General features: G+C 29.2%; 1 protein-coding gene across 1 annotated transcript in view; it reads right to left on the bottom strand.

The window, feature by feature from the left end:
* LOC119599842 (probable serine/threonine-protein kinase DDB_G0282963) overlaps nt 1-20,483 on the bottom strand; it is a 232,890-nt gene that overhangs the window by 182,660 nt on the left and 29,747 nt on the right. Inside the window, exon 2 of the mRNA XM_037949750.1 lies at nt 10,342-10,367. The gene's annotated coding sequence lies outside the window, so the exon portion shown is untranslated. The remainder of the gene's footprint in view (nt 1-10,341; nt 10,368-20,483) is intronic.

Genomic DNA, 20,483 nt, shown 5'->3' with positions numbered 1-20,483 from the left:
GAGGGAAGGGGGCCGGGGGGGAAGAGGGGGAAAGAGAAGAAAAGCGGGAAGGAAGGAGAGGCCAAAGCAAGCAGAAACGAACGAACGAACGAACGAACGAAACGAACGAACGAACGAACGAACGAAACGAACGAAAACGAACGAACGAACGAAACGAACGAACGAACGAACGAACGAACGAACGAACGAAAGAACGAACGAACGAACGAACGAACGAACGAACGAACGAACGAACGAACGAACGAACGAACGAACGAACGAACGAACGAACGAACGAACGAACGAACGAACGAACGAACGAACGAACGAACGAACGAACAACGAACGAACGAACGAACGAACGAACGAACGAACGAACGAACGAACGAACGAACGAAACGAACGAACGAACGAACGAACGAACGAACGAACGAACGAACGAACGAACGAACGAACGAAGAACGAACGAACGAACGAGAACGAACGAAAACGAACGAACGAACGAACGAACGAACGAACGAACGAAAACGAACGAACGAAACGAACGAACGAAACGAACGAACGAAACGAACGAACGAACGAACGAACGAACGAACGAACGAACGAACGAACGAAACGAACGAACGAAACGAACGAACGAAACGAACGAACGAACGAACGAACGAACGAACGAACGAACGAACGAACGAACGAACGAACAACAACGAACGAACGAACGAACGAACGAACGAACGAACGAACGAACGAACGAACGAACGAAAGAACGAACGAACGAACGAACGAACGAAAAGAACGAACGAACGAACGAACGAACGAACGAACGAACGAACGAACGAACGAACGAACGAACGAAAGAACGAACGAACGAACGAACGAACAGAACGAACGAACGAACGAACGAACGAACGAACGAACGAACGAACGAACGAACGAACGAACGAACGAACGAACGAACGAACGAACGAACGAACGAACGAACGAACGAACGAACGAACGAACGAACGAAACGAACAACGAACGAACGAACGAACGAACGAACGAACGAACGAACGAACGAACGAACGAACGAACGAACGAACCGAACGAACGAACGAACGAAACGAACGAACGAACGAACGAACGAACGAACGAACGAAGAACGAAACGAAAGAAACGAACGAACGAACGAACGAAGAACGAACGAACGAACGAACGAACGAACGAACGAACGAACGAACGAACGAACGAACGACGAACGAACGAACGAACGAACGAAACGAACGAACGAACGAACGAACGAACGAACGAACGAAACGAACGAACGAACGAACGAAGAACGAACGAACGAACGAACGACGAACGAACGAACGAACGAACGAACGAACGAACGAACGACGAACGAACGAAACGAACGAACGAACGAACGAACGAACGAACGAACGAACGAACGAACGAACGTAACGAACGAAACGAACGAACGAACGAAAGAACGAACGAACGAACGAACGACGAACGAACGAACGAACGAAACGAACGAACGAACGAACGACAACGAAACGAACGAACGAAACGAACGAACGAACGAACGAACGAACGAACGAACGAACGAACGACAACGAACGAACGAACGAACGAACGAACGAACGAACGACGAACGAACGAACGAACGAACGAACGAACGAACGAACGAACGAACGAACGAACGAACGAACGAACGAACGAACGAAACGAAAGAACGAACGAACGAACGAACGAACGAACGAACGAACGAACGAACGACGAACGAACGAACGAACGAACGAACGAACGAACGAACGAACGAACGAACGAACGAACGAACGAACGACAGACCGAACGAACGAACGAACGAACGAACGAACGAACGAACGAACGAACGAAGAAACGAACGAACGAACGAACGAACGAACGAACGAACTAAACGAACGAACGAACGAACGAACAAACGAACGAACGAACGAACGAACTGAACGAAACGAACGAACTGAACGCACAACAGTACACGCACGAAACGAACGAACGAACGAACGAAACGAACGAACGAACGAACGACGAACGAACTACGAACGAACGAACGAACGAAACGAACGAACGAACGAACGAACGAACGAACTAACGAACGAAACGAACGAACGAACGAACTAACGAACGAACTAACGAAACGAACGAACTAACTAATCAACTAACGAACTAACGAAAGAACGAACGTAACGAACTAACTAAGTAACGAACGTAACTAACTAACTAACTAACTAACTAACTAACTAACTAACTACTAACTAACTAACTAACTAACTAACTAACTAACTAATAACTAACTAACTAACTAACTTACTAGGAAAGAAACTACCCTCAATTAAAGGCCGTTTTCGGAATATAATGGATTTACTTCTAACATTGCGAACAGAGGTTTGTTTAAAATTTTACATTTTACTTTCTTTACATAAAAATTATTAAAATTTTAATTCAAATAAATTCGTTGTCATGCTTCTTAAAACCCTTCAACAATAAAAATAACCTACTTTTTCAACAATTCTTTTTAAATTTCCATATTTTATGCTTAAAACAACAAATATTCACCATAATTATTTCCTTTAAATAACAAGCAAAATACAGTCTTTAATCCCTTTTAATAAAAGATGTAAAAAAAAGGAAATTTTAACATCAAAGTATTTCTGTTTATGACCATAAAGAATATTGTTTACTTTACCATACCAAATGTCCTTTCGGTTGATGTAGACACAACAAACAAACGAACAAATTAACATACAAATAAAAATATTTATCAATAATAAAATATCAATATTTATAATTCAAAATGGCGTCAACAGCACCCAGATTGCAAACCCAACTCCACATTCTTAATGGCAAAAAAAAAAGAATGAAAAAAACGGCAAGTTGACATAAAACAATTTTAAAATCTGGCATATGTCGCAAAAAAAAAAGAGACGAAAGAAAAGGCAAAAATCAACTCCTTCTATATTTTATTACAGTATTAAAATGAATAAAAAACAATAAAATAAAATCAACATTTTTGTTTTAACTAACAGTCAGCAATAGTAAGTGAGTATGTATGTTTGTATGTAGAATGAATGCTATGTAATGTTAATAAAAAACAATCAAAGAAATGACAACACACTGGAAAAAAAAATAAAAATAATAAGTTAAATCAATTCAATTTTTATTCACTCGTTCATTCATTCATTCCGTCAGTCAGTCAGCCTTTATCTTTTGCTCTTTTTCGTTTTGTTTTTCGCTTTTGAATTCCTTTTTAAAATTTTATTCATTAAAACCCATACACACACACACACATACCTTGTATACTACATACATTCCCTTACTCGTTACACTTGTGACATTTCATTGACATCCGTTCCATTATTTGTTGTTGTAAGGAACGCCAAACAAAAGCAACAACCCAAATGAAGAATAACGAAATAATAAAAAAACCCAATAAAAATCCTTTACTGAAAAAAATTTTATACGAGTTCGAGTCCTCACACTCTCTTGAAAATAGTAAAAAAAAAAAATAAAACTTTTGCACTCACTGTCAATCTGTTTCATTTCATTTATATTCAGTCAGTTACAAATGTTAACAAACGCTTTTATTTTGTTTTTATTTCTCTTTTCCTCTGTCATTATTATTTTTCTTTTTTTTCAATTTTCATGTTGCCTTTTTTAAACTTGTTACGTATTTTTTTTATATATTTATTTTGTTGTTTTTTTTTTCTTTTTTTGTCCTTTATTATACTTGTTGTTTGTCCTGTCTGTATTTAAGCCACCTTTCATGCCTGCCACATGTTAACATAAACATACATAGACATTCTCTTGTATAGACATACATACACACATACTCAATCGCAAACATTTTCATGCATTTACGTAAACACTCTGTTAAAGTTATTCTCTCTCGTATGCATACATTGTTAGTTATTTGTAGACAGAGTTTTGAAAGAATTAGAAATTAGAAAGGGAAGAACAGGAGTTGTCAGAATTTAACGGCAAGAAACCGAGCTGAATTTGATATCTATGGTCCATTCTAAGAAATTTTAATAGACAGCCCTGAGTAAGTCCATATAAAGAAAAGATTGCTCTATAACAAGAGCGTAATTATAGACTCTCCTGTAAACCAGAAAGTGCGTACGTACCCATAACATGTTCCCATGTTTCGGTACTACTTTCCGCGAAATTACCATCCGTTTTCATCAAGAAAACTACTGCGTCGAGGTCTTGGGAAGGAACCTATCGTAGGCGTTAGAAAACATTAGTTATTAAACTTCATCTGAAATTGTAATTCTATTTATGTCTTCCCAGCAAATGCCAACACTCCTTTCCACAACTGCCCCTTTTGACAAACAACAATAATATCAGTAGTTTAGTTTATTTCATTTTTATTGCAGGGGAAGCCGCAGAAATGTACTTGTATGTGCAATTGTTTAAAAACTTTTGCATTTTTTTTTTTTGTTTTTGTTATTTATTTGTTTGCTCTCTTTTTTTCTGATTATAAATTCTTCTTCCTTTTTTATTATACATATGTACTCTAGCATTTAGTACTTGTACAGAGCGGGGCTGACATTTGACTATTAAATTGTCCCGAGAAAGTCCCATTTATTGAAGTTATCAGATAAGAAAATTATTCTTCACTAAGAATTTGATAGATGGATTGATAGATCGATAGATGGACAGATTGATAGATTTTTAGATCGATAAATCTATAGGTTAATAGATCGATACATTGATAAATTACTGAATCAGTAAATTGTTAAATCGATAGATTAATAGATCAATAGATTAAAAGATCGAGAGATCGATAGATTGATGGAATAAAAATCAAATAACAAAAGGATTTTTTTACTAAGAAAGTCCCGAGAAAGTCCCATTTATTAAATTTATCAGATAACAAAATGATTCTTTTACTAAGATTTTGATAGATGGATTGATAGATCGATAGATGGACAGATCGATAGATATATAGATCGATAGATTGATAAATCTATAGATTGATAGATCGATACATTGATAGATTGCTGAATCGGTAAGTAGTTAGATCGATAGATTGATATATCAATAGATTGGTAGATCGATAGATTAAATGATCGAGAGATTGATAAATTGACAGATCGATAGATTGATGGAATAATGATCAGATAACAAAAGGATTTTTTACTGCAAAAGTCCCATTTATTAAAGTTATCAAGGATATTTTTACTAAGAATTTGATAGATCGATAGATGGACCGATCGATAGATTGATTGGTAGATCGATACATTGATAAATCTATAAAGTGGTAGATCGATACATTGATAGATTGCAGTATCGGTAAATAATTACATCGATAGATTGAAAGATCAATAGATTGGTAGATCGATAGATTAAAAGATCGAGAGATCGATATATTGACAGATCGATAGATTGATGGAAATTGATATATTGACAGATCGACAGATCAATAAATAGACATATTGATAGATCAATACATAAATTGATAGATCGATAAAGTGATAGAAAGATTGATAGATCGATAAATTGATAGATTAGTGGAATGAAAGATCGATAAATGTATAGATTAATAGATTGACAGATCAATAGATCAATATATTGGTAGATCGAAACATAGATTGATTGCTTATTCGATAAATTGATAGATATGAAGATTAATAAATCGATAGATTGATAGATCGATATATTAATACATATACATTGAAATATCGAATATTAAAAGATCGATAGATTGATGGATAGATCAGTATATCGATGTATTGGTAGATCAATACACAGGTTTATAGATTGTTAAATCGATAAATTGTTAGATCGAAAGATTAATAGATCTATAGATAGAGATCGATATATTGATAGACCTATAGATTGATGGAAATTGATATATTAACAGATCGACAGATCAATATATAGACATATTAATAGATCAATACATAGATTGATAAATCGATAAAGTGATAGATTAGTGAAATGACAGATCGATGAATTTATAGATTAATAGATTGACAGATCGATAGATCAATAAATCGATATATTGGTAGATCAAAACATAGATTGATGGCGAAATCGATTAATTAATGGATTGATAGATAGATTGATAGATATTAATATCTATAAATAAATAAATCGGTATATTGATAGATCCATAAATTGATTGATCGATAAATAGATATATTGAAATATCGATAAATCAGTAAATAGAAGATTACATTGATGGCTTGATAGATCGTTAAAGCGATAAATAGTAGAAAAGTTAAAAATTTAAATTATTATATCATCCTAAATGTACCCAAACGAAGTACAATTCTACCAACCCTGTTACAGACATACATAGAACCCAAAGTACATTTATCTTTATTGTCAATTGTCGGTATGTCACTTTGAAATTTTATTTTATTCTTTTATAATGTCATTACACTGAAAATAATCCTAAACGTAATTAGAAAGGAATGTGACAGAAAACAAGTAAAAAAAAAACTAAAGACATATAAAAAACAAGAGAAAATTGAAATTTATCTACAGACAATAGAGAGCTTAGAGCATTGGGTCGGTTGGTCGGTCAGTAACCTTAAAGTAATTTTAATAACAAATGTTAGAATGTCTCTGTACGTGTGTAAGTTAATAAGAGACTATGTAGGTTTTAACAGCAGGGACTTAGATCAAAAGATAAAAAGTCAACCAGCCAGCAGGCAGGCAATATTAATTTAGTTAAGATAGCAAAACAAAATCGATAGTTTTTTTTATACAATTTAATTTAAATTGTGCCGAGTTGGGTAATTTAAATAATTTCTTTAAGTGTAAATAGCTATTGTTAAATTAAACTCATACATTTGGCATTTTATGATATATCCCAGCAAAATGGTAAGAAAATAAGAAACATAGAAGAAATTTTTATAAATTTTAGACATAGACACTTTTGCAAATCAAACTACGCTTTCCATTTTTAAAGTCTTGCTCTATTTTTTAAATTCAGAGATTTAAAATTTTCCAATTTCCAAATGACTGCTTGCCATTTCCCCTTCTATTTTTTTCAATTGCTGTCGCTTAAAAAGGAAATTCATGATTTTTTTTTCCTGCTCCAACTTTGACTATATTTTGCTTTGTTAATATTTTCTTTTGTTATTTCGTTTCTTTTATTTCATTTTTAATTTTTTTGTTATCCTTTTACTCTTAATGAAATGTTAATATTTGTGTAGACATTGACCGCGTCATATACTACATGTATAGGTTTATTGGGGTTTTTTGGGGGGAAAAGTGATTTGAAGGCATTTATGGCTATAAATGTATCATTTAAAAATATATAGTATTTATGTAAACGACAACTGTTTGAAATACAGACGTCATATGGAGAAAATATTGAAGGTAAATTAAAGAATTTAATCTGCAGCAAAAATAACACAACATGACTATTAAAATAAACATAAAAAAGCGAACATTTATTATCTTGAAAAAGGGATTTATTTGAAAACAACTGAACTCAGCTTTATTTGGTAATATGTGTTATAAAATACTTTTGAATGACTATATAATAAATGGAAATTTGATATTGTATAAAAACAACTTCATAAGAAACTTAATTTATATAATATTGGTTCATCCATCCATTGTTGTATCAACATATTAGCAAATTCGTCAATACAATTAATATTTTAATTGAAAGGTCAGTATTTTGATATTCATTGGATGTCACTACCGCTTCAAAAAGCCCATTCTTTGCTATACAGTCATTTTGCTGAAACGTCTTACCTAAGTCAATATTTTCAATACCAATAATAAACTGACTTAATGTGTTTTAATTCCCAAACAGTTTATGTTAATTTTACAAGACGCATGAATCGAAGTACGGATGTAATTATACTTGGTTTAGGGTAAAAAAAGATTGCATCGGATTGCATGCAAATTCAATTTTTTCTGATTATTCTTTAGCGGACCAAAATCTAAAGTGTTTTTTCATTGGATTTTTTCCCATAGCTAGTGTTGGGAGCGGAAGAATTTATCTCACCGGATTATCTCATAATCAGTTTTTATCTCAACAACTAATATTTTACGCTTCAAATACGCAATCGTACCCCGAATATTATCGGCATAAAAAATATCAAAAAAAGGATGACCTTTGAAGAACCTGAGAATACTCTGGATGGAAATAACTGGCGTAAAATGTGTATGCCAGACAAAAATCTATTAAACCGAAAGAATGTTAAAAATCTGTTATTTCTTTAAAATTTTATCACAATAGACGACCAATATAGCAAATAATGAATATCTCATCATGTTTTTTTATAAAGCTCGCTTTGTATTTCTATAAGTTCGATGGAACCTCTGAACTGCACTTTATTCGTAATATTTATGATCAGTATTCTCTGGCAATTCATCATGAATAGATTGACGTTTGTGCGACTATATATCAAAACTGTCTAGATGTTTTATTGCGAACATTTGCGGAACGGGTTTGTTAAAGAAATTGATTCCTTGACAATTACACTAAATCCAACCGTGGTGAGTTCTCTGGGTCTAGGTTTAATAACCTGCTGAGATATCTTACGGTTGCAAGTTGGATGTAATACTACACTAGTATATATCATGCTGCAAGTAACTATCAGCACACAAGTGGTGTGGTCTTGTCGAAACGGAATACCATTTAGCTATATAGAATACGAACCTGGGTGCCGTGTTTAATAGTTCGTTCTTAAAAAATATTATTTTCCATTCTTAAATAAAAAAAACTCAAAATAATTACTTCCATATATGTGATTATAAATAAGTCAGTGTTAGAGCATGAAAAAGTAATGCATACTGTATATAGTAGTCATTGAAAAGTAAGTTGTGTAAGTACAAGTCATTACTATGTTTTAGATGTGCAAATGAAAGGGGTAAATCTATCTATCTATCTATCTATCTATCTATCTATCTATCTTATCTATCTATCTATCTATCTATCTATCTATCTATCTATCTATCTATCTATCTATCTATCATCTATCTATCTATCTATCTATCTATCTAGCTAATCTATCTATCTATCTATCTATCTATCTATCTATCTATCTATCTATCTATCTATCTATCTATCTATTATCTATCTATCTATCTATCTATCTATCTATCTATCTATCTATCTATCTATCTATCTATCTATCTATTATCTATCTATCTATCTATCTATCTATCTATCTATCTATCTATCTATCTATCTATCTATCTATCTATCTATCTATCTATCTATCTATCTATCTATCTATCTATCTATCTATCTATCTATCTATCTATCTATCCATCTATCTATCTATGTTGTAGGAATCGTGAGAAATGTTTCCGTAAAGTTTCAAATTTGTACTCAGATGTATTGAACAATGATAGACCTTATGGTCAATCATTTGAGGTGGGTATAGATTCAATATTATTCTGCTTAAAAAACTTATAATAACTCTGCCCACTATAATAATGTAGGGTATAAACATGTTCGTGACATTGATTAATTTCTATATTTAACTTATCAAAAATAACTGAACATAGGTTTTAATAGCAGTAAGTGCATTAAATTAAATGATAAATGTAATTTTGGCATATGTAGTTTAGAACATATGTCATTAAAGTATGTCAGAAATATGTATGTTGGTTTATTTTCATGATCCTACATTATTTTAGTTTAGTTAGTAAATGTGTTAAATCCACTTTACATATAAATTAAGTTTTAATTCAAGAATTTAACTAAAAGAAATTTGCCTTACTTAAGAAACTTTAAAGTAGTTTCTGTTATTAGGTAGAAAAGTTCATTTAAAAAAAGTAATTATTATTTTATAATTAATGTTCAAGCTTATTAAGCCATTCATTAAAATTAATGTATGTTTATAACATGGACTTAATATATTTCCTTTCTATAGTCACACATTATGTAGCAAATTTAGTGCTTGTATTGAAATAAATAAAATTTATACATGAGTAAAACTATAGGAGGACATTGAAAGTTATAACATAACCTCAAACCTGTATAATGCAAAAATTCAACAAAACCACAAACAGATCAATTATTTGATATATACGAAAAAGACATATTTAATATGGTTTTATAGTACTGTAACAACAAATAATAATAATAGTAGTAATAATTATAAACATAATAATAACAAAAGTAACAATGGTATCATGGTCACTTAGTAACTTAAACAGTAATTCATTTTATTTTGTAAAATACATTTCTAGATAAATTTATAACCTGGTATACAATAGCAAATACTAGGTAGAAAAATATCTATGTATGTATACTACTATAGTTAATAATAGTAAATTTTATATTAAATTCAAAATATACCTAAGTATGTATGTATTATGATATGTAGTAATTGTTATAGACAAATTGTAATAACTCACCTTAAATATTGCTGGATAACATGAACCTACAAGGATATAAAATTAAAATGTAATTAGATATTTTACTCATTTATAAATATGTAGTATATAGAAAATTGTGTTCATAAAATTGTCAAAAAAGAGTAGAGAAAAAACTCAAAATAATTTTATTAATAAATTTTTAATACATAGGTTGTACACTTGCCTAAGGCACAATTAACTACATAGTGTTAAAATTATGTAATTTAATAATAGTAATAACACTTAACAAAACAACAAATACTAAAAAGACTATTTATAATTTAGTAATAATTTTTTGGAAAACAAACAAAAGATAGTTAAGGGCATGCTTTGTATTTCCTTTATAGAAAAATTAAAAATAACATTTAAGTTAATAATAGCAATATTATATAAATAAAATCATAAGTGCGTGTTGTTAACTAAATTTTTAGTTCAAAATTTCTTACGCATTCTTAAGAATATCGCCTCAAAGTTCGGTGATCTTTTTTATAGAAAATATTTTCTATAAAAAATATCAAATCTTAACAAATTTTGCCGATATTTCTTAAAAGTTTACTTTATGAAGAATTTTTCTTAAGAAAGTGTCACCAAACTTTTTAGGATCTTTTCTTAAGAGAATATCATCAGATAATAATGATCTTTAATAAAAAAAAAACTGCAGTTGTTCTATTGTAAAGAAAATATAATAAGATTGTGAATATAATTTCTTTCGTCTGATTCTAATAATCTCTTTTAAGTAAAGTTCTTAATATTCTGATGATATTCGAAGTCTGATTATTATTTCTGAAGAAAATTTCTTCAGATTCTGGGGATCTTTTCTAAAGAAAAATTCATGCGATTCTGATATTTTTTAAAAAAAAGTTCATCTTATTCTGATGATTTTTAATAAAGAACATTTCACCAGATTCTAAGATATTTTTTAAAGTTGATTTTTACATATTTAGATCTTCTTTTGAGAAGAAAGGTTGATGATCATTTAAAAAGAAAATCTAATGATCATTTATAAAGAAAATTTCATTTGATTTAGATGATCTGATCATTTCTGAAGAAATGATTCTTATAATATTCTAGAAAGAAAGTTTCTACATATTCTACTGATCATTTCATCGAAATTTCATCTGATTTAGATGATCTTTTCTAAAATTTCATTAGATTCCGATGATATTTTCTCAAACATTTTTTTTTTCAGATTCTGATGATAATTTCTAAGAAAATTTCTTCAGATTCTGATGATCATTTCTAAAGATTTATAAATAAAAATTCATCAGATTCTGATGATCACTGTTAAAGAAAAACTTATTAGATTCTAATGATCTTTTTTATTCCGATTCTGATTATAGTTTCTAAGAACATTTCTTCGAATTCTGATGATCTTTTCTAAAGATTAATTTCATCTGATTCTAATGATCGATTCTGAATATCTTTCCAAGGAAAATTCTATCAAAATCTGATGATATTTTCTAAAGAAAATTTCATCAGTTTCTGAAGATCTTTTTTAAAGTCAATTTTTTCTGATCTTTGCTAAAGAAAATTTTATCAGATTCTGAAGATCTTTTCTAAAGAAAATTTTTTCAGATTCTGATGATCATTTCTCAAGATTTATAAACAAAAATTCATCAAATTTTAATGATCATTTCTATTCGGATTTTGATGATATTTTCAAAAAAAAAATTCTGGTGACAATTTCTAAGGAATCTTTCATCAGATTCGAAAGATCTTTCTAATAAAAAAAAAATCATCAGAATCTGATGATCTTTTCTAAGGAAAATTTCATCAGATTCTAATGATCTTTTCTGAAAAAAAAATTTCATCAGATTTTGTGATATTTTTCAAAAAAAATTCGTCAGATTCATATGAACTTTTTTATTTAGATTTCGATGATCTTTTTCAAAGAAAAGTTTATCAGATTTTGATGTTTTTGTATCAGAAATAGTGTAGCAATTGTTAAAATAAAATATTTTTAAGAAAATTTCCTCAAAATTTTTAAAAATTTTTTACATTCTGACGATCTTTTCTAACATAAAGTTGATAGAAATCTGATGATATTTCTGAAGAAAATTTCATCAGGTTCTGTAAATCTTTGACATCACATTCTTACGATATTTTTCAAAGAAAATTTCATTATTTTTCTTATAGAAAAGTGATCCTTTGTTAAGAAAAATACATTCGATTTCGATATGTAATATGAAATTGTTTTAACAAAAGTTCAACAGATTTTGATGATTTTATCTAAGAAAAAGTTCAACAGATTTTAAAGATAAATTTTTTGTAAGAAAAAGTTTTAACGATGTTTTCTAAAGAAAACGTCATAAGATTCTTTCCGACATAATTATGAGATAAAAATTTAGAATTTCTACACAAACTTTATTACCTTTTCAAACTTTCCTCATTTCATTAAGCAATTACAAGAAAATATTTTTTTTTTCTTCCAACAAAACATCTTGACTCAATCAGACACATTAAAGGTTTTATCAAAACTCAAAATGTCAGTAGGATAGCATTTTCATTTCAAACAATTAAAAACAAAAACTTCATTTGTATAATGAAAAACTAAAAAGCAATCTGTCATTTTGCCACTCTGTCTGGTAGTCATTTAACTCTCTGATAAATTAGTTAAAATTTTCCAGAGACAGAGAATAATTACAGATGACTTGATATTTTGCTCTAAATATTCATAATTCACCTTTAAACTTTGACAGATAGACAAACACATATACACTGAAACTTAAACTTGCATACGTCAATACAAACAAATACATTCACGAAAGAGTACACTTCATCAAAATAAAAATGAACTTAATTTTGCAGAATTTTAATACCGAGTAAAGAGTTGTTGTTACTGCTAATGCTGACTTGACTGGCTTATTCTAATAACATTGACAGCTTTTTTGTTTTTGCATTTACTACTGCAGTGAGTAGGCCCAGCAAACAATTAGATGTGAGAAAGAGAAATTTTACTTAAATTAGCATTCAAGAGGTAATGAGAACATAATATTCAATAAAAAAAAAATAATATTGCGGATTTCAAACAAATTATTTTTTGAAATCTGAATTATATAGGTTGATTGGGTAATTTTATTATTCGCTTGTATATGTGCGTAATTTCAATTATTTATGTATGTTCGTTGATGTGTACGTGTCCTATATTACCTAAATTGATATAAAATATGACATTTAATTAAATTAAAGTGTACTCGTACTTTGGCAATATCTCATTTGTTCTCTTTCGCTCTTTCCCTATCTCACTTCCGTTCTACTACTCCACCACTACGTTTGACATCCTCTTTATCTGCATAATTATATACAACACTTTTAGTTGGTTGGCTGGTTATTTGGTTGGTACTTCATCATCTTCATCTCCGTCGTAGTCGTCGTCGTCATCGTCAAAATCATTATTATTACCAGGAACAACAACATTTATTTAAGTGCAAATATATGACGAGAGGAGGCACTAAACTTAAAATTAATGATGTTCTTAAAATTTAAAAGCACACAGAGAGACAAAACACACACACGCACATACACACACCAACAAATAACTTTCATTTCATTTCCATACCAAAAACATCCATCAGTCATTTCAATAGAGATAAATGATGAAGGCGAAAAAGAAGACAAAGACAACAATGACAACAACTATAATAATAATAAAAAAAGAAAGTAAATGTGTAAAAGTATGTGTTGGCAGGATGTAAGACAACCATAATAAAAACCAAGTAACAAAAAAAAAAAAATAACCAAAGAAAATGTGATTTGCAGAATAAAAAGTTCGAGGTCAAGCTAAAGACTTTAAATTTGCTTACTTTTGATTACAAGTCAGTGTGTTTTTCTTTGAAATATTCCTTTGATGTATGTATTTATGTAAATAAAATTGGGTTTTATTTAAGAATAAACTTTAAAAAGGTTCATAAAGAGACCAGGTGCAAAAACAAACTGTTAAAATTTAAGATTAGACTTTAAAACTTTCTTTATATTCTGGCAAAAGTTTATTTATTAAAGTCTATGGTATTTTGAGAATATTTTTCCAGGATCTAGCACTATACTTATGTATATAAAATCAAAAAAAACTGATCTAGTTTATCAGCAGAATCTCATAAAATTTGCTTTCAATGTTATCATCAATATCTGAAGAACTTTCCTATAGAAAAGATTATGAGAATTAGGGTTCTATAGTTGAAACGAAAAGTCGACTTTTTGCATTTAGTTAAAAGTCGACTTTTCGACTTTTTTATTTAATTAAAAGTCGACTTTTAGACTTTTCGACTTTTAGTATTTTATAAATAGCCGACTTTTCGACTTTTTCCTACTTTTTGACTATTTTCGACTTCTTTCGACTTTTTTCGACTATTTTTTTACTTTTTTCGAGTTTTTCCGACTATTATAGAGTTTTTGATTTTTTTCCACTTTTTTCAAATTTTCGACTATTTTGAACTTTTTTCCACTATTTTCGAGTTTTCGACTGTTTCCGACTTTTTTCGACTTTTTTCGACTTTTTCCGGCTTTTTTCGACTTTTTCAGACTTTATTCGACTTTTTCAGACTTTTCAGACTTTTCGACTTTTTACGAATTTTCGACTTTTTTCGACTTTCTTAGACTTTTCGACTTTTATTTACAAAGTCGACTTTTCGAATTTTTTCATAGACGATAGTTGAGTTATCGATTTTTTTGGAACAAAATAGTCGACTTCGACTTTTCGACTTTTTTCGACAAAAGGTGATTGTTTGATTATTCGAAAGTCGATTTATGGAACCCTAATGAGAATCAGATCAAGTTTACTTAAGAAATTACCATAAGAATCTGATGAACTTTTCTTTAGAAATTATTATCAATATCTGATGAATTTTTCTCTAGAGAATATCATGAGAATCTGATTAGCTATTCTGTATAAAAGATCGTCAGAATATGATGAACTTATCTGTAGAAAACATCACCATAGTCTTATGATCTAGAAAAGATCATAAAAGACCATCAGAAAATGATGAATTTTTCTGTAAAAACAAACTTTCAAATCTGATCAAGTTAACTTTAAAAATTATCATCGGAATGCGATTAAGTTTTTTTAGAAACATTCCTCTAGAAAATATCTTCTTAACCTGATGAACTTTTCTCTAGAAGAGATCATTATGATGTACTGAAACTTTTTTTTAGAAAAGATCACAAAGATCACCATAATCTTATAATCTAGAAAAGATCATTACAATTATTTTCTCTATAAAAAACCTTCAGAATATGATGAAAATTTTTCTAGTTTACTTTAGAAATTATCATTGGAATGCGATTAACTTTTTAAGAAACATTTCTCTATAAAAAAATCTTCTTAATCTGATGAACTTTTCTCTAGAAGAGATCATTATGAGCTGCTGAAAGTTTTCCTAGAAAAGATCGTTAAGATTTGATGAAACTTTTCATAGAAAATATCATTATAATTAAGTATATCGATGAACTTTTCTCTAGAAAAAATTTAAGTATTTAAATAATTTTCTCTAGAAACATCTGGATCTGTTCAATTTTACTCTAAAAGTTGTCATTGCAATTTGATTAACTTTTTTTAGAAATTATCATCAATATTTGAATAACATCTCTCGAGATAAGATCGATTTAATCTGATAAACTTTTCTCTAGAAGAGATCATTATGATATGTTAAAAATTTTCCTAGAAAATATCATTACAATCAAGTTCATCAATTGAATTATATCTAAAGAACATTTCTCTATAAAAGATCATTAGAATCTGAAGATTTTATCTATCTTAAACATCGCCTTAATCTGATGATATAAAAAAGATCATTATGATCTACTGAAACTTATCCTAGAAAAGATCGCTATGATCTGATGAAACTTTTAATAGAAAAGATCATTATTAAGTTCGTTACATTATACAAACTTGTTTCCTAGAAACATCGTCCTAATATAAAGGATAAGATCTTTATTCCTAAAGAATATCATTACGATCATCATATTCAAATGAACTTTTCTCTAGAAAAGATCATTGTGATTAAAATGAATATTCTCTAGAGAAAATATCATTGAGTTTTGATGAACGGTTATCTGAAAAAGATCATCTTATTCTAATAAATTTTTGTTAAGAAAAGATCATTAATATCTCATGACTTTTTCTCTAGAGAAGATCACTGTATTAAACATTACACTAGAAAAGATCATGATTCGTATTTTTCAAGAAAAAAAAAAATCATTATGTTTCAGAGAATTAAATTCTAATGATCTCTTCTCTAGAGTAGATCAGTGTGATCGGATTATCTTTTTTCTCAGATAATCCTTTCCTAGAAAAAATCATTATAATAAGATCGTCATATTTAATCATTAAGCTTAAGATAATCATTTTCAATGTACTTTTATCTAAAGAAGATCATTGTGTTCTAATGTCCTTTTTTTCTAGATAAATCTTTCCTGGAAAAGATCATTATAATTAAGATCATTGTATTTAACAAAATATTATAAAACCAAATTATTCGTATCCATATTATAATGAAATTTTCCTTAGAAAATATCGTTAAGATCATATGAACTTATCATGATCTTGTGGACGTTTTCTTGGAAAAAAATCGCTCTATGAGAGATAGAGAGAGAAGTTTTCTTTACGAAATTTCATTATTTCTTTTGAGAACAAGTTTTTAACGATTTCATCAAATGCGACTTACATTCAGCCTTCTATTAAAGTCAATTGCTTATTCTGTGATTAATAATTAAGAAAATAAAGGAGAACAAAAATAATCTTAAACTATTAGCAACAATAAGAAAAATAAAAACAATTAGTACCACTAAAATCATAATCCTTAAATAAAGCTTCTACAGAGTCAAATGTATTCCTCCTTAAATTCGTTTCACTACTAAATATGCAGATAATTGCTTTTCGGCATATTAAGACTTAACTGATAATAACTATTTTATATGAAATTAATAATTAATAGGCAATTATTTCCAGCATATTTCCTATTTAAACGAAAGAGGAAACTATAAATGTTACAAATATTTCTCAACAAATAGATAAGGAAGAAGTTTGTATTTTACGACTAACGTTCAAAATTTTAATATTTATTTTTATTATCTCATTAAACGAGTCTCACACGAGTAATACATATAAATACGTTAAATATATGTATGTTAGTGTTGGAAATTATTTCATTAGTTGCCTGTTTCTTATTTGTATATATTTTTTTTAATTTTGACGGTTAATTTATGTTCATCCTGTTAATGTTGAAAAAACCAAACCACTTTCATCATTTCTCAAGATGTCAAAGTTTTTATTGTCTAGAACAAACATGTTTCAGTTGAAAGCTGAGAGCTTCATATTCCTTTTTAACTGCCTCGGCTGCTTTCCCATTTAGCCAATAAAAAGTGTCAACTATAGACACATGAAGGTAATGAAACTAAAGTACTTTATGTGAGTTTAAGTTTTGCTTTTTTTCATTAGTTGTTATTTCTTTCTACTCCTATATATTTTAGTTGTTGTGAACAATGTATTGTGTTAAGAAGTGTAATGTGAACATATGCACGTTGGTGTGTGTGTGAGTTTTAAGGATAACAGTGTCTATATTTGTGGGGGTGTGTGTATTTACAAGTGTAGATGTGTTTTGTATCAGTCACTCTGGTCTTTATATAACACACCACCACTCACGAGACTTGCTATTTAATTTCAAAGTAGAAAAAATAATACATTCCGCTACACTTGATGCTAAAACATGGGTTCAAGAACATATTCACAAACTAACACAAATTCAGTTTTACAGTATATAGACATGGTATTAGGACAATTAGTTGTCATGATGAAGTTTTTTGTAGAAAATTTCATTACGTTTTTGTATAAACGATCATCTGATCTGATAAACTTCTCCATAGTAAAGATCTTCATTGTGTAATGAAATTTTATATAGAAAATATCATTATTAACGGATGAACTTTTCTATAGAAAAATCTTATTTCACGAATGACTTTTCTGTAGAAAAATCTTAATCCACGGATGAAATTTTCTGTAGAAATGATCATTATTATCTGATGAACCTTTCTAGAAAAAAGCTTATCATCATCTGATGAGCTTTTCTAGAGAAGAGATCATCATTATCTGATGAACTTTTTTAGAAAAAATATCATCATTATCTATGAACTTTTCTAGAGAAAAGAACATCATTATCTGATGAACTTTTCTAGAGAAAGTGTAATCTTCCTCTGATGAACTTTTCCCTAGAAAAGATTATCATTATCGGATGAACTTTTTAAGAAAAAAGTTCATAATTTGTTGATGAACTTTTCTAGAGAAAAGACCATAATTATTTGATGAACATTTCTAGATAAAATATCATCATTATCTGATGAACTCTTCTAGAGAAGAGATCATCATTAACTGATGAATTTTTCTATGGAAAAGATTACCATTATCTGATGAACTCTTCTAGAGAAAAGATCATCATTATCTGATGAACTTTTCTATAGAAAAGATCATCATTATCTGATGAACTTTTCTATAGCAAATATCATCATTGTTTGATGATCTTTTCTACAGAAAAGATCATCATTTTCTATAGAAAAGATCATCATTATCTGATGAACTCTTCTATAGAAAATATCATCATTACCTGATGAACTGTTCCATAGAAAATATCATCATTATCTGATGAACTTTTCTAGAGAAAAGATCATCATTATCTGATGAACTTTTCTAGAGAAAAGATCATCATTACCTGATGAACCTTTCTAGAGAAAAGATCATCATTATCTGATGAACTTTTCTATAAAAAGATCATCATTATCTGATGAACTTTTCTATAGAAGAGATCATCATTGTCTGATGAACTTTTCTATGGAAAAGATAATTATTTTTCAATGAACTTTTCTATGGAAAAGATCATCATTTTCAATGAACTTTTCTATGGAAAAGATCATAATTTTTCAATGAACTTTTCTATGTAAAAGATCATCATTATCTGATGAACTTTTCTATGGAAAAGATCATCATTGGGTGATTAATTTTTCTGTAGCTACTTTGAACTCCAGAAAAAAATCATCATTATAAGATGAAATTTTCTATGGAAAAGTATGACTCTATTTCAGGTTATAATTCCCTGTAATGTTACTGTTCTAACTGAAACTATTATATTACATTACAAACATTTATTAAGTGTTTGCATGTAGAAATATGTCTGTATATGTATGTGCGTGTATGCCTGTGTAAATGTTAGAAAGCTAAAGAGCACAAGGAAGCCATACGCATGACTTGTTTGTAAATTACGTCAAGTTCGCCATTGTTTTTTTTCGTAGTCATTATTGTTCTTGTTGTAGTTGTAGTTATATTCAGCTATTGTTTCTTTGAAAAATGGTAAAACTAAAAAAAGCTGAGAATATGTTCAGAATCCTTTTTTTATACACATAGTATGCCATATATTGGTGTACTACTACTTGATAAAATATATACAAGTCAAGTGCTTAGTTAACTTAACTTTAGTTTTTTTACTGTTGTTGCAAATGTTAAGCTACCTGATTTTTTTTAGAATTTATATCTTTTGTTTTATTGTTAAACAAAAAGAAACATGAACACATAACTAAAACGGATTAAATGTTAAAATAATGTTAAAAAAGAACATACATAGTTTTTTAATATCCTTTGTTTTTCTTATAAAGTGTTGTAATAATTAAAGACAACAACAAATTAAACAACATTCCTGAAACGTCACAGTCAACATTTTAAAATAAAAAGTAAGTATAAAGCCATAAAGAAAAGATAGGAATTCTCCTGCATAAACATAAACAACCCACATAACAAAAATTAAGGAAGTCAAGTATTTTAAACAGGAATTTTAAATAAAATTGTTTAAAATACAAAAAAAGCACACAAATAACTTGACGTATTTAAATAAATGACAAGAAAATACATGAAAAAAATATATAAATTCTCATTAACTTGAGTGTCCTTTAAATAACTTTTAGACAACTACTGCCACACGACTAGAATTAAAATGAAACTGAGAACAAAAATAAATAAAAAAATACAAAAGACAAAATAACAACAAAAAAACTTAAATAAATAAATAAGTTTATGGTTGAATTACACATAATTTAGTTGAAAAGAAAAGCAACTCTTGCATGAATGACTGTTACGAATTAGAATGAGAGTAAAATGATGGTAAGGA

Source organism: Lucilia sericata, unplaced genomic scaffold (genome assembly GCF_015586225.1).
Source record: "Lucilia sericata isolate MDLA Ls3-8-SP2 unplaced genomic scaffold, ASM1558622v1 Contig000093F_arrow, whole genome shotgun sequence".
NCBI classification, from domain to species: Eukaryota; Metazoa; Arthropoda; class Insecta; order Diptera; family Calliphoridae; genus Lucilia; species Lucilia sericata.
This window is presented reverse-complemented; position numbering and strand designations above follow the sequence as displayed.